This window comes from Phaenicophaeus curvirostris, chromosome 5, assembly GCF_032191515.1.
Source record: "Phaenicophaeus curvirostris isolate KB17595 chromosome 5, BPBGC_Pcur_1.0, whole genome shotgun sequence".
NCBI classification, from domain to species: Eukaryota; Metazoa; Chordata; class Aves; order Cuculiformes; family Cuculidae; genus Phaenicophaeus; species Phaenicophaeus curvirostris.
The window spans coordinates 42,957,831-42,971,903 of NC_091396.1; the positions used below are offsets into that span (position 1 = coordinate 42,957,831).

The 14,073-nt window shown below is 38.7% G+C and overlaps 1 protein-coding gene across 2 annotated transcripts in view; it reads right to left on the minus strand.

The window, feature by feature from the left end:
* Positions 1 to 14,073, minus strand: part of SLC25A21 (solute carrier family 25 member 21) — a 252,672-nt gene that overhangs the window by 161,550 nt on the left and 77,049 nt on the right. The gene's annotated exons all lie outside the window — the stretch shown is intronic.

A 14,073-nucleotide genomic window follows, 5' to 3' on the forward strand; every position in this document is an offset into this window, starting at 1 on the left:
ATTAAGATCTAAGAGGGACTGTACTGTTTGTTTCTACAAAGAAGCTTTTGCTTTTTCTAAAATAAGCTACTCACTCACAGATATATGTTTATTTTAGCATGATATATAGAGTAGCATCAGAAGACAGTGATGGTCATCTTGTTTGTAGAAAACAAGTACAGATAATTTTTAAATAACCTCACAACAAGAAAGGTAACCTTATCTTGAAACAGCGGTTGAATTCTCATCTGTATTTTTCCCTTTTTTCTCTTAGCATTCATTTTATAAGGTAGTGCAGTCTTAGGTTTGGTCTTAACTTACATTGCCAGTTAAAGGAGATGGAAAAAAAACAGAAGACATTTTGAAATGGAATGCATTTTCATAAAATATTGTGTTTGCTTTCCAGCTCTCAGGAAAGGTGACAGTAATTTCCATGTAATATGTAATTTATACGCCTAAGCTTGGAGCAGTAACATTTGTAAAGAGAAGTCCTGCTGCAACAAAGTAACTAATAATTTTCTCAGAGCAGAAAAAAAATTATTCACTTGTCCAAAAATCTCAGTCCTAACTTTACTTCTACATATACAAAAATGCTATCAACAAAATATTTGGAATGCTATCAGAGTTTAGCTTCCAACAGTAGTCTTTTCTAGAAGTCATAACTATAATTGGGAATGATCTTTCGTACATCCACAATGTTGAAAGTTTCAATTTGAAAACAAAGATACAGAAGTATACTTTTTAAGTAGAGTTTATATAGGGAATTTGTTTGGAGAGTCTCCCACATCAACAACACTGTGTGTTGAACACATTCAGAGTATGAGTGCGCAGCCAGAACCATCAAATTCAAGACTCCTGTGAACAAGTCTAGCCTGCATTATGTTTTTTTCTTCCTTTCTGAGTGTTTGCAGAGGAGATTTTCTCCACAGGCATTGTACAGTCTTGCGGCAGTGCCTAAAAGCCAGTGTTAAGGAAGAACTCTGAAACAAGGTTTACAAACTATGATGAATCTTTGATAATTGGGGCAGTTAAATTAACAAATAAATAATAAAGTAGTTGGTAAGGAAATCTTTTCGTGTGCCTACACTAGACTCATATGTAACTTCAGAGATATATTGGATCAACACAGTCTAATGAAAAGCTACTACAAATCCCCCAGCTGCGAATTGGTAAATGCTGGCTATTCAAACACAAAGGTGTGCTTTTACAGCTGTACTCTTTATAGATTTGTGGGGCTTTGCACAGAATTGTACATTACAGACATATAATGTAAGGGACATTGAGTCTGAGGTTCACTATAGGCAGCTTACTGAGGTGCAAATTCTTGTCTCTAAATCAGAGAGACACATATTTGACAGATGGACCGCTTAGTGGATAAGGAATTGGCTGGATGGTTGCACTCAGAGATGTAGTCAATGGCTTAATGTCCAAGGGGAGACTGGTGACTACTGGCACTCCGCAGGGGTTGGTATTGGAACTAGTGTTGCCTAACAACTTTGTTGGAGACATGAACAGTGGGTTTGAGTGTGCCCTCAGCAAGTTTGCTGATGACAACAGGCTGTGTGGCAAGTTGACATGCTGGAGGGAAGGGATGCCATCCACAGGGACCTTGACAGACTTGAGAGTTGGGCCTATGCTAAACTCATGAAGTTCAACAAGGCCAAGTGCAAGGTTCTGCACCGGGGACAGGGCAATCTCAAGCACAATTATAAGCTGAGCAGAGAAGGGACTGAGAGCAGCCCTAAAGGGGAGGACTTGGAGGTGCTGGTAGATAAGAATCATAGAATCATAGAATAACCAGGTTGGAAGAGACCCACCGGATCATCAAGTTCCAACCATGCCCCTTAGCACCTCGTCCACCCATGCCTTAAACACCTCCAGGGAAGGTGAATCAACCACCTCCCTGGGCAGCCTGTTCCAGTGCCCAATGACCCTTTCTGTGAAGAATTTTTTCCTAATGTCCAGCCTAAATCTCCCCTGGCGGAGCTTGAGGCCATTCCCTCTTGTCCTGTCCCCTGTCACTTGGGAGAAGAGGCCAGCACCCTCCTCTCTACAACGTCCTTTCAGGTAGTTGTAGAGAGCAATGAGGTCTCCCCTCAGCCTCCTCTTCTCCAGGCTAAACAACCCCAGCTCTCTCAGTCACTCCTCGTAAGACCTGTTCTCCAGCCCCCTCACCAGCTTTGTTGCTCTTCTCTGGACTCGCTCCAGAGCCTCAACATCCTTCTTGTGGTGAGGGGCCCAGAACTGAACACAGGATTCGAGAATAAGAAGCTCAACACAAGCCAGCAATGTGTGCTTGCAGCTGAGAAGGCCAGGCATATCCTGGGCTGCATCAAAAGAAGTGTAGCCACCAGGTCAAGGGAGATGATTCTTCCCCTCTACTCTGCTCTTGTGGGACCTCATATGGAGTACTGCATTCAGTTCTGGAGTCCTCAGCAACAGACCCAAGACATGGATCTGTTACAGTGAGTCCAGAGGAGGGCCACGAAGATGATCAGAGGGCTGGAGCACCTCCTATACCAGAACAGGCTGAGAGAGCTGGGCTTCCTTAGCCTGGAGAAGAGAAGGCTCCAAGAAGACCTGATATCAGCCTTCCAGTACTTAAAGGGGGCCTACAGGAAAGCTGGACAGCGGCTCTTCATCAGGGAGCACAGTGATAGGATGTGCGGTAATAGTTTTAAGCTGAAAGACGAGAGATTTAGATTAGATAGTAGGAAGAAATTCTTCAGGTGGTGAGGCACTGGAATAGGCTGCCAAGAGAAGTCATGGATGCTCCATCCCTGGTGATGTTCAAGGCTAAGCTGGATGGGGCTTTGAGTAACCTGATCCAGTGGATGGTGTCCCTGCCCATTGTAGAGTTATTGGACTTAGACGATCTTTAAGGCCCCTTCTGATCCAAACCTACAATCCTATGATTCTACAACTCCATGTTGTCAATAATTATTTATAGTTTGCAAATAATTCACAAGTTATTTTGATTTCTTTCAGTCAATTTGATATCCAAAACTGTTTTACAAAGTAGCTTGGACAAACACTAAAATGTATTCAAACTAATTGCAACGTTGTCCTCTTGTTAGCAGATATACCACTTATCTCTTTGTTCTATATACCAGAGGCTTCTCCATTTCATTAAGCAGTACCTGCAAAAATGCCTACACTAAAAGAATTTTCAAAGAAAACATTCTGTTTACTGGAATATCCACATGCATTTTAATCTCGGTATCATTGTTTATCTATGACTTCATTGTCATACAATCCTTTAATCACCATTAAAATTTTGCCAGATATGACCTGTGTTCTCCTGCTACACAAGCAGAAGTTATTTATTCTAAAACTATGATCTGTAAATGAACACTGATGCATAAATCCTACCTTTTATCCACTATTATCCTTTCTGTACGATCCCTAGGGTTTTTTGTTTGGTTTTTTTTTCTCTTCCTCTTGACTAATGTAAAACTATTATATAGGGGAAAAAACAAGCTTAAATTCTGCAAGGTACTGAAACACATGCAATCTTTCCTGTTTCCTGCAGTTTACAAGAAAATTTTATGTTGTCCTGGGCAGAGGCAAGGAAACAGAATTTAAGAAATGATGTCATGTGTAAACTTAGGGTAATGTTAGACTCACAAGAATGACAGCCAAAGACACAAAGAAAGCTTCAGGCAGCACAACCAGACACTCCAATCAGCCAGTCCCAGCTTCCCCACACGGGCGTGACTGGAAGAGGACAAAGATTTTCTGAATCTGTCTTAGGTCTTTAACCACAAATCTTATTCATAGTCAATATACATGCAAGCTTCATTACATGTTGATGCATCTAATTTGTCAAATATATGTTTCTCTCAGATGAAACAATTCTCTTCTAAAGCTGCTGAGGGGGTGCTCAGTGGTCACCTTCAATGGTATCATGGGTTCTAAACGCTCAGCGGTTACATTAAGCCAAATCAAAGCAAATCAAAGCCTGAAATGTTTTAATGATTCAACAGGAAGGAGTGCTGGATGACTCACAAATTCTTTTACACTTCATTCTCTTTTTGGGTAGTATACATTGAGACTAATATTTTAATAATGTGAACTATTATCCTGCACTGTATGAGTCCGACCTACAGCATCTAGTTTGAGAAGAAACTGCAACCGAGACCCTATATTTCAGTAACAAATAAACCAAACCAAAAGTTGCCAGCTACTTTCTTCTTCAACCAAATGAGTCCCCGCAAAAAGGAAGAATGGGAAAAGAAAAGAAAAATCTTGTTTTTAGAAGAAATTTTAGTTTTAACACTGTTTTTCATGGAAGCAAATGGAAATGGATCATTAAACAGTTAGGATGGAGCATGATGTTGAACTAACAGAAAGAAAATATCTTCATGGCCAGAGTCTTCATTTCTGTGTAAGGAACTTTTCCCATACTCTTAGAACATATTTTAGTTTACGTGAGAAAACACCATTGAAAAATACTTTATCAGACTTCCCAGCATGAGGTATGATCCCTGTAGTTCAGACAGCTTCCCTGGCTAACAGTGGTAATTAGGAGGCAATTCTTCAGCAAAGATACTGAATTCCTTGTGCTCTTCCCTCAGTACCTCCACACTCAGCATGTGCATGTACTTTGTACATGGAAGAGGATCACAAGTCACACTGAAGGACAGTTTCCATCCTGCAGCTCATGACCTTTGCTCTTCTGGTTCATGACATCTTAATCATCCTTTTGGCCTCTTTTCCTTAGGGTGACATAGTTGTACGAAAAAATTTGTCCCTTGCACTCAGAATATACTCCTCACTACATATGTTAAGCAACCATCAAAATCCTCTTTTAAGCATCAAACGAGAAAAGAATATTTTCAAATAACATATTTGCACATAGAGCATATTCCAAAAATCTCTTATCATTTTCCTTAACAAGGTAAACATACTGTCATATATTTGTTTCATTATTGACATCCTATAACATCCTCTGCCTCCTTTATGCATCCCTAATTACCTGTCAGCCTTGCTGGGATAAAAGCAGCAGCAAACAAAAAGCACGTCTCTACCACTTGTGTGAGAATTGCCAGTTAGCCCAACACACATTCAAGAATTTTTTTTCTTTTCTTCCCTGAGGGCTCAGATAGAAGCATCATGAAAAGAAGAATGAACACAGAGAGAGAAGCAAAGCAGCCCAGAAGGCCAACCATATCCTGGGTTGCATCAAAAGAAGCATGGTCATCAGGTTGAGGGAGGTGATTCTGCTCCTCTAATTCTGTCTTGTGAGACCCCACTTGAAGTATTGTGTCCAGCTCTGGAATTCCCAACATAAAAACAATATGGAACTGTTGGAATGGGTCCAGAGGAGGGCCATGAAGATGATCAGAGGTCTGGAGCACTTCCCATAAGAGGACAAGCTGAGAGAGTTGGGATTGTTCAGCCTAGAGTAGAGAAGGCTCCGAGGAGACCATTGGGTGAACTTCCAGTACCTGAAAGGAATCTACAAGAAAGCTGGGGAGGGACTTGTTACAAGGGCAGGTAACGGGAATGGCTTTAAATTGGAAGGGGGAAGATTTAGATTAGACATTAGGAAGAAATTCTTCACAATGACGGTGGTGAGGCACAGGCACAGGTTGCCCAGGGAATTTGTGGCTGCCCCTTCTGTGGAAGTGCTTGCGGTCAGGTTGTACGGGGCCTTGAACAGCCTGGTCTGGTGGGAAGGTATCCCTGCCCATGGCAGGGTAGGTGGAACTAGATGATCTTTAAGGTCCCTTCCAACCCAAACCATTCTGTGATTCTATGAAATACCATTATCTGCAAATCTCTGCTAGCCTCAGGTGACAAATCAGCAAACGCTAAACATCCTAATTTGACAAAGCTGGCAGTAAATCATACAGGTGTGCTCCCCAGTAGAACTGGTCTAATACACAATATAAAAAATGGAAAACTAGTCAGGCAGAGCTACCAACTCGTGGAAATAGAATCACCAGAAACAACTTGATATCACATTTTAAGACAGGGCAAATTTCCTGCAATGTTTGAGAGCAGGGATAGCCTAACTAGAATTTTCATGAGGTTGCAAACTTGATACTTCAGAGAGGGGAAAAGTCAAAATAAGAAGAGGAACACTGTAACAATTTCCACAGAATAAAAATTTCAAGAGAAAAAAATATCAGTATACTAAACTGATTTTGCTTTCTATGCCAATTTTTCCTTCTGGCAATATTGAGATAGTTAGTTTTCCAAGATTAAAAGAAAAAAAAATCCTAGCATGCCGGTTTTATTATTTTTAAAAACTTCAAACATATGTTGATACCAAGTATAATGTTACAAGCTGAAATATTTATGTAAATGTTATATAGAAAGATACACACACACACACATTGTAATAAACAAATCCACACAAAAGCATTGACACAAAAATTTTTATCATATCAAAATAAATTTTTGAAATGAATTCAGGAAATTGTTGGACTCTTGTTTCTATTATTATTGAGAAGGTATCAAAATAAGCAGCTCCCACAAATTTTTTTATTGCATTAAAATTGCATTTTTATCTTTTACAGAGAAATCTGTTCCATTAAAAATATTTTAACCAGTTTCAGTCAGTCTGGAAACAGATGAGTTCTTGCAATCTGCTGGAACATGTTACAGAGCCTGCAGAGATTGTTTTCTGTGGCAGGAAAGCTTTTGCTCTTAATTTTGTGCTTAGAGTTTTAGACTTTTAGTTCTACTCCTTCTATACAAACAGAATGATCAGATTGTTGGTCCATCATATGCATCTAGGACCTCACAGGCTAAGAATGATTGGGAGATACATACTGAAAGCACACAGGTGACAAGCCACAGAAAGGAAATGCATACAAGGGCTGAGACAAAAATTCTCCTGAATAAGGATGAAGGTGGAACAGGGCCATTTCAAACTTGTGTTCCTGCTTTCTCTGTCTAAATCTAATCAATATGCAGCATAAGTAGTACTGTTAGCAGCCACATGTTCCCTCTTCATTCTGTAAATATTGAAGTACAGAAGAAAGGCCAGCTGAACTAAAGCTTCCAACAAAAAAAGAGTAACAATTACCTCTCCTTCTGCGGCTTAGCTTGTCTATGGAATAAATTATATATCTTCAATTTAAAACTTTGCTTGGTCTTTTGCATAGTCTTTTAATATACTTGCCCAAAGATACTGCTAAATACTAGTGTTGGCCTTGGTCTCAACACTGTTATACCTGTGCAGTGGCCAAAGCTCCCATGCCAATCTGGCAGAACTCTGACTTTCAAAATACTAATGCTTACCTTAGTTAATTTGGGAGAAACTTATTTCACTAGAATTGCATTCCACTACTATAAGACAGCCCTAAGACACAGTGTGTGTGAGGATTTGAGGACTACCATTGGCAAAAAAAGACCGCGTGTGTATTTTTTCCCCTACTCATGTTTATTATTATGCATACATATTTGTGTTTTCATTTAGCTCTACAGTTTAATGTTTAGTTGACCTTGCAAAAGCAAGTTGCAGAATATATGCCTATACGTTAACATTTGGCAAGGCGTATTTTTCTAAATAAGACATTGTTCTATTCTCATGATTCACATAAAAGATCTCATACTATTGTGGACATTTAAAGAGTTATCCAGGAAAATACCTAACTACGCAAAAATGTCTGCTTTAATTTATTGATTCATTTTGGACCATCATGGGAAACTTAGGGCCTAAAAATATCATACCCATAGGCTTTATGTTCACATTTCATATGTACTGAGAATGACTGACTGTACTAGAGGCCCTTGGTACCTGTTGCTGGAGTTTCTGTATTCAGTATTTTTCTTGGATTGGACTTGCAGCCAACTGGTTGTAATTGACCCTCTACTGGGACAAGTTAGGATAAGAACATATGCCTTTCCTTAAAAAAGAAAGAGAAAAGGAAAAGGAGAAAGGGAGAGAGAAAGAGAAATATCCCCAGTATTTATTTTAAGCCTTCATTGCTAACTTTTCTGGCAGAATGTCAAGCTTCTGTCATAATGCAGAATTCCATTTAAAAGCAGCTCCTGGAAAAAAGGCCAAGAAGAACTGTACCTAACTAAAATACAAAATTTAAGAATGGAGCAGCAAAGCTATTTCTGCCCTATAGGGTAGGCAGTCCACCTGATATTGCCATAAAATTTCTGCATATGAAATACTAGGCTGGCATTTCTCTTTAGGGCACTCATTAGTCAATTTGTCATATATTATGCAAACATAAATTACTAAATTATAGCTGCAAATGTGAAACCCCCCAACAGTTCTTTACCTCAGGCCAACTATTTCTAGGCTAAATAAACTTGACACCAGCCTTCAGCAGCAATTGTAACAATTTCATGAGGATCTCAAGGGAATTATTTGCTATACCATCTGAAAACATGCAAATTCTATTTAATTTTTAGTATATGAAAAGAAATTTATTTTTACTAAACTTCAACATACATAAAATTATATTAAAAAAGAAACTGTGTCTGTTAACGTGACTCTGCAACATGCTAAATTGCATGCAAACCTCCCTCTGAAATCAGCAATTTGTTCCTAATTGAACTCAGCATCCCTTGTTCCTGTCCTAATATTCAAATTCCAGATTGGCAGGCATAAACTTACTAGAAACTGTCCTTTTTTAATGTAGACATGCAAAAGTTTACTGTTTTGAAAACTGCCACACATACATCTCTTCCTATCAAAGGAGCACTTATTAGCATCTTTACTAGTAACATATGACAACACTTCAGATTTTCACACTCAAAGCTAAATACCTAGACCCTCCCTCAGACAGGTAAAATTCCTCCATTCATCACTGAAATGCTCCAACCTCTATCATAAAATACCACACCGGGGAACAGCCTGCACAGCCATAGATTCCTGCAGTATCTTTAATAAATACAAATATTTGGTGTCACTATTAGGTATTGTTCCCAAAAGACAAATAATCGAGTAGCTCATTATCTCCTAATGCTGTGTTAGGATGCTGATGCAATATTTAGCAGATAAATTAACCTTTTCCAGTGGTATTCACAACTGCCGCACCAAAAGCCACACATGACTGATTATTCATCTCTGGGATCAGCTTTGCTCACAACGTAGGTGAATCCTTCTCAAAGTTACTGATCAGAGCACTAAACCAGCATGGTCCTGCTTAGCTTAGAAAGCTTCAATTACAGCTGAATATAAACTATTGAAGCTAACGGTAGTGTCATATAGAGACTGAGTGGCTTACAATCGATTTAGGAATAAAGAACAGGCGTTCATAACCTAGCAGTTTCTAGCTGGATGAAAATAGTTGTTTACTTAGGTGGTAAATGGCTGTTGAGCAGCTACTTGTCCAGGCAGGCAAGACAAGGCAAAGTCTTTTCCACAAGACAAAACCAGTACTCACATGCCATAAACATGCTTCTCACATCACTGCATATTGCTTGACTCGTGCATCTCAGTCCCCCCTGTCCCTAGCTGCATTTCTGCGACCATAGAAGCTGTAATGGACTTACAAGCTATATAATTGCTGCATGTGACCAGCAGCAGCAGCTATGCAGCCTCAAGGGAAATGGTAATATTAGATGACAACAGAGCATCTGTTCAGTTTTATTTTTACATAGCGGCCAGTCATGGAAGAACCATCTTCCTTAATTGTTGGTATGAATGCAAGGATGGCGTTAACATGGACAAAATGCCCATGAGCTACACTGCCACAAACGGCAGCGGGTATGGCTGAAGCCCCTAGAAGTACTCACGAGAAAACTGGCCCCAGACCCCATGTGGTCCCAGCTTGGGTATTACACTGACACACAAGCAGTCCTGCAGAGAAATTCCTGTATTATGGGTTGTGCATAGGCACTTTCCACAAGGAAAAAATATTCACCTAACACTTCACTTTTTACTCTGTTGGAAGGTAAGGGTAATCTGAAAAAAAGGAAGTTAAATTATGCAGAATGAAAAAAGGTTTCTCTCCCTCTCTCTGTGTCTTTTTTTTAAAGCAGAAACTTAACCTCTTTCATGGGTTATACATCGTAATTTGTTGCAGCCAAGAGGTTTTTAAGAACTATGTTATCAAAAACCAAACCATCAAGAAATTTTAGCAGAAGACACTGTTTAAGTACAAGTCTAATTACTCCAATCTTCCCCTCTCCCCCTTTTCTCTTTCCTTTGCATAGATCCACTTAATTCCAACTCTTGGTGTGGGCGAAAGCTGACAGTTGCATGACAAGGAATGTTTCCCTTTGTAAAAAGCCTACTTCCTCTCTGTGTACTTTAGCCTAATTGAAATGTTTCCTATTAAGGACAATCAAGGCAGCAATTATCTAATTATTCACTTATGCTCTCCCAGTCAAAAATTGTGGAACCAAGCATATTAGGTGGCTGCATACATATTTATTACGGGTTTTATATGTCCCTGTTCAGGGTTAAGCAGCAATCAAACATTTTTACAGTACTTTTGTACTGCCCCAAAGTCAGCTTGCTACTATACACTACTACAAAGAATTGTGCAGGTCACAAACCCACTTCCATGCCTTTTACCAGTTCTGCAGTAGGTGAACTGTAATTTCAGAATCAAATTACTCTTATATGATATGGCAAAGAGAATAGAAGGTTACAAACAAACCCATTTCATATGACTGGGTCTTACATGAGTAAGTTTTTAAGGCTGAAATGATCCACGGGAACTTCTTTAAATTCACCACATTTATGATGAAACATTTTTTTTTTTAAAAAAAGGGTGCAGGCGAAGAGGGGTTTTACAAGACCTCCAGAAAAGCACACCTTCTGTATGTCTAGACATACTCTTTAGAAACATTCCTGTAATCAAGAGTATCAACAAACAGATGATCTATATTCTTTATGGCAATAAATTGCACATCACATTTAAAGAACCATGAGGTTAATCATTTTTTAATTAAAGTACAACAGAAATTACACTACATATATATATGCCAAGCCAGTTTTAGTTGGCTACCTAGTTCTTGCTCTATATGTAGACAGCTATCATTTAGTTATTTCCCTGAATAAAAATACTTGTTATTGATAAACTACTGTTTTTAAAAAAACACAAACTTTTAAATGCATGATACTTTGTTTCAGAATGCTTTATTGCTCTGAAAAGCAGGTACAGAATTGTATTAAAATATCTTCACACAATCTGTATACCGTAGAATACTTTCTGGTTGGAATTAATTTGACTAATGCAAATTACCTTTTCAAAACTGCCTTGTGACTTTAGACACCAAAGTTCCTAGGTTCATAACTTAATAAACCATATTGTAACAACTACATTTACAGAATGGTGGTGAGCAACCATCCATTGAAACCTAGACCTCTTTCCCTATTCCATTTTGAGAACTCAAAATATAAAAAGACCTGCAGCAATGAGCCTATTTCTTGATTGTTATGGGCACTTGAATTGCATAGTTTGGATCATGGACACTTAAAGCTCCATTTGAAGCCTAGAACATTTTTCTCAGGTCCAAAGTAATCTTTGTTTTCTAACTGAGCCTTCTTAAGAGTGGTCCTTCCAACATATATATGGCTATAAGACCACAGTACTACTTCTGTAGCCTTATGCTGGAGTTGCTCACATCATGTTGTTTTTCATACAGTACTCTCTTTTCTGTGAGGAATATTACAGCAGAAACACAGCCACAGGAAATTTATGTCTTATGTTGTAGAAATACCACAACTTTGACTCTTCACTTAAGGCCTCCTGCAATGTATGACAAAGACACCTGAAAGTTTCCCTTTAACTTCATGTGGTCCATAAACAGAAGGGGAAGTCTTTTCATAACACTTAATAGTGTAAGAATAAAAGGACTGGACATGCCAGCTAAACAGTTGCTGTTTCCCCCAGATGGTATGTAGGAGGGTAAGAGACCCACCTGGCACTCTGAAGCTATTCCCTGCCTGGGGAGGCACTGCTCACACACAAGGGAGCAGCAGTTATCTCTATGGCAGCTCTTCCTCGGCCCTCCCACAGGGATTTTGTCTTACTCTGCAGATCATTAGCCAGTTCAAAAATATTCACCCTCTCCTGTTGCCCAAGCTATATGCGGACTGTGTCCAAAGACAAGAACTTAATATTTTTTTCAGGTTTCAAGTTACTTTATTAGTAAATACTGCTTAAAAGTTAGGAGAGTATTTAATCATTTGAAAATGGAGAAAGTAACTAGTATAAAAAAGAAACATTCCATGAGAATAGGCAAAATTCCCCTATTAAAATTTATCAGTCAGGCTGCAAGAATTAATATTACAAAGCAAGATGCTAGATTTACAATTGTATCATCCCCAGTGCATAAGACATGCTATACATACATGGGTTTAAAGCACACACACGCAGAGTGTCTGGAAACACTTGGCAATTACAGCCTGCATTACTGTATAGGAAACCAATATTTAATTTCTCAACCCAGGACATCTGGGACAAAAGTAGAACTAAATGACGTTCATCACATGGATGCCCTTCATTAACTCGGAAACAATAACATTTTTTTTGTCATGATGTCATGAACATATTCTGTTGTCTACGTTTTGAAGTAAAAATGTTCATTGTTAGTAGGAAGAATAATTTTACAGGAAAAAGGAGTAATTTCAGATTTATTTTGTCATAGTTATAATGTAAATGGATACTTATACAACATTCCATAAATTAATGAAATGCATTATTTTTCCCCCGACTGTCATGTTTTTTGATATACATTATCAATAAAAACACAGCTTCCTGGAGTTTCTGGAAGATATATGCATAGAGCACACACTTGCACCCCATAGGCATAGAGGTAATATACATGTGAAAAACTGGAGAGGTATGTGATACCCATGACTGCACACCTGCCCACTAATCCAGCTCCCTGGGAGTTACTTTCGCATTCCAAACTCCCTTCCACAAAATATTCTCCTAAAATGAACAGAGAACCAATCTCATTTGAAGTATCCGGCTCTTTCCTCAATTAAGTTGAACATGAGAATGGTATTGACAGAAAAAGGTTTATTCTGATAACTGCAGCTATGATAAGCAGTTGCAAATATTAAAAGACATTGAAAGATTCAGAATTCCCAATATCCTAATGCAACGGTTGCTACAGCCTTAAAAATGACAACAAAGAAACAGACCAGCTGCACATAGGAGATTTCAATTCGAATTCAGAAACAATAAAAACCCCAACACCTGACCATGAGATTACAATATAACAAAGTGCAGAGGAAAACTGCTGTGAATTATACCAAACATACAATCTAAATACCAAATAGTCCCTTATATTACAATAGAAAGATATTCTTAATTTCTAGGTTTATTAGGGCTTGTCAATGATAGCCAAGTTCCCGTTGCCACCAATAACAATCTGGATGGCACAGGACAGGATTAGATCCATTCTCTCTAACTGAGGCTCCAGAAGATTTCCTAGATGATATGAACAATGATACACAAACGCTTAAGCTCACAAAATATTCTTTGGCATAACTGTAGTCCTCTGTATAAATGAGTCTGTCTGTGGAGTCACGTACACCTCAGCTTTAATCAGGTCTGGTCCATACATTACATAATATCAATAAGAAATTTTTTTTAAGTGGTGTTTACTATCTCATATCTACCCAGTAATATCAAGTCCTGCAAACAGCTCATATGCGCAACATATGTGCAACATGAGGAGCACTGCTGAAATCAGGTGTTTCACTGCTAAGAAGGTAGATGCTCCAGCAGAGAAGTCATCAGCTTAGCATTCTACTTTTCTCAGTTGTTTATATGTCAAGCTATTTAGACAATTTAAAATGCATTCTACATTTTTGAAGTACAATATTAACCCTTTCACAGCTAGGGTTGTCAAACACTGGAATAGGCTGCCCAGATGGGCTGTGGGATCTCCACCCTGGCAATATAACTCAACCAGACATGGTCTGAGCAGTCTGATCTAATTTTGACCCACTTCAAGCTGGACCAGGTGACCTCCAGAGGTCCCTCAGCACTTGCATGGCTGTATTATTCTAGAAATAATTCTAGAAGCAGTAATATGAACAACAAACCGAATCAACAAGACAAAAAGCTCCATATGAATATGTACACTTAAACAAGGTCAAACATCTCAAAAATTCCTATGATTATGTGCAACATTTCCATTTCATTTATTCTT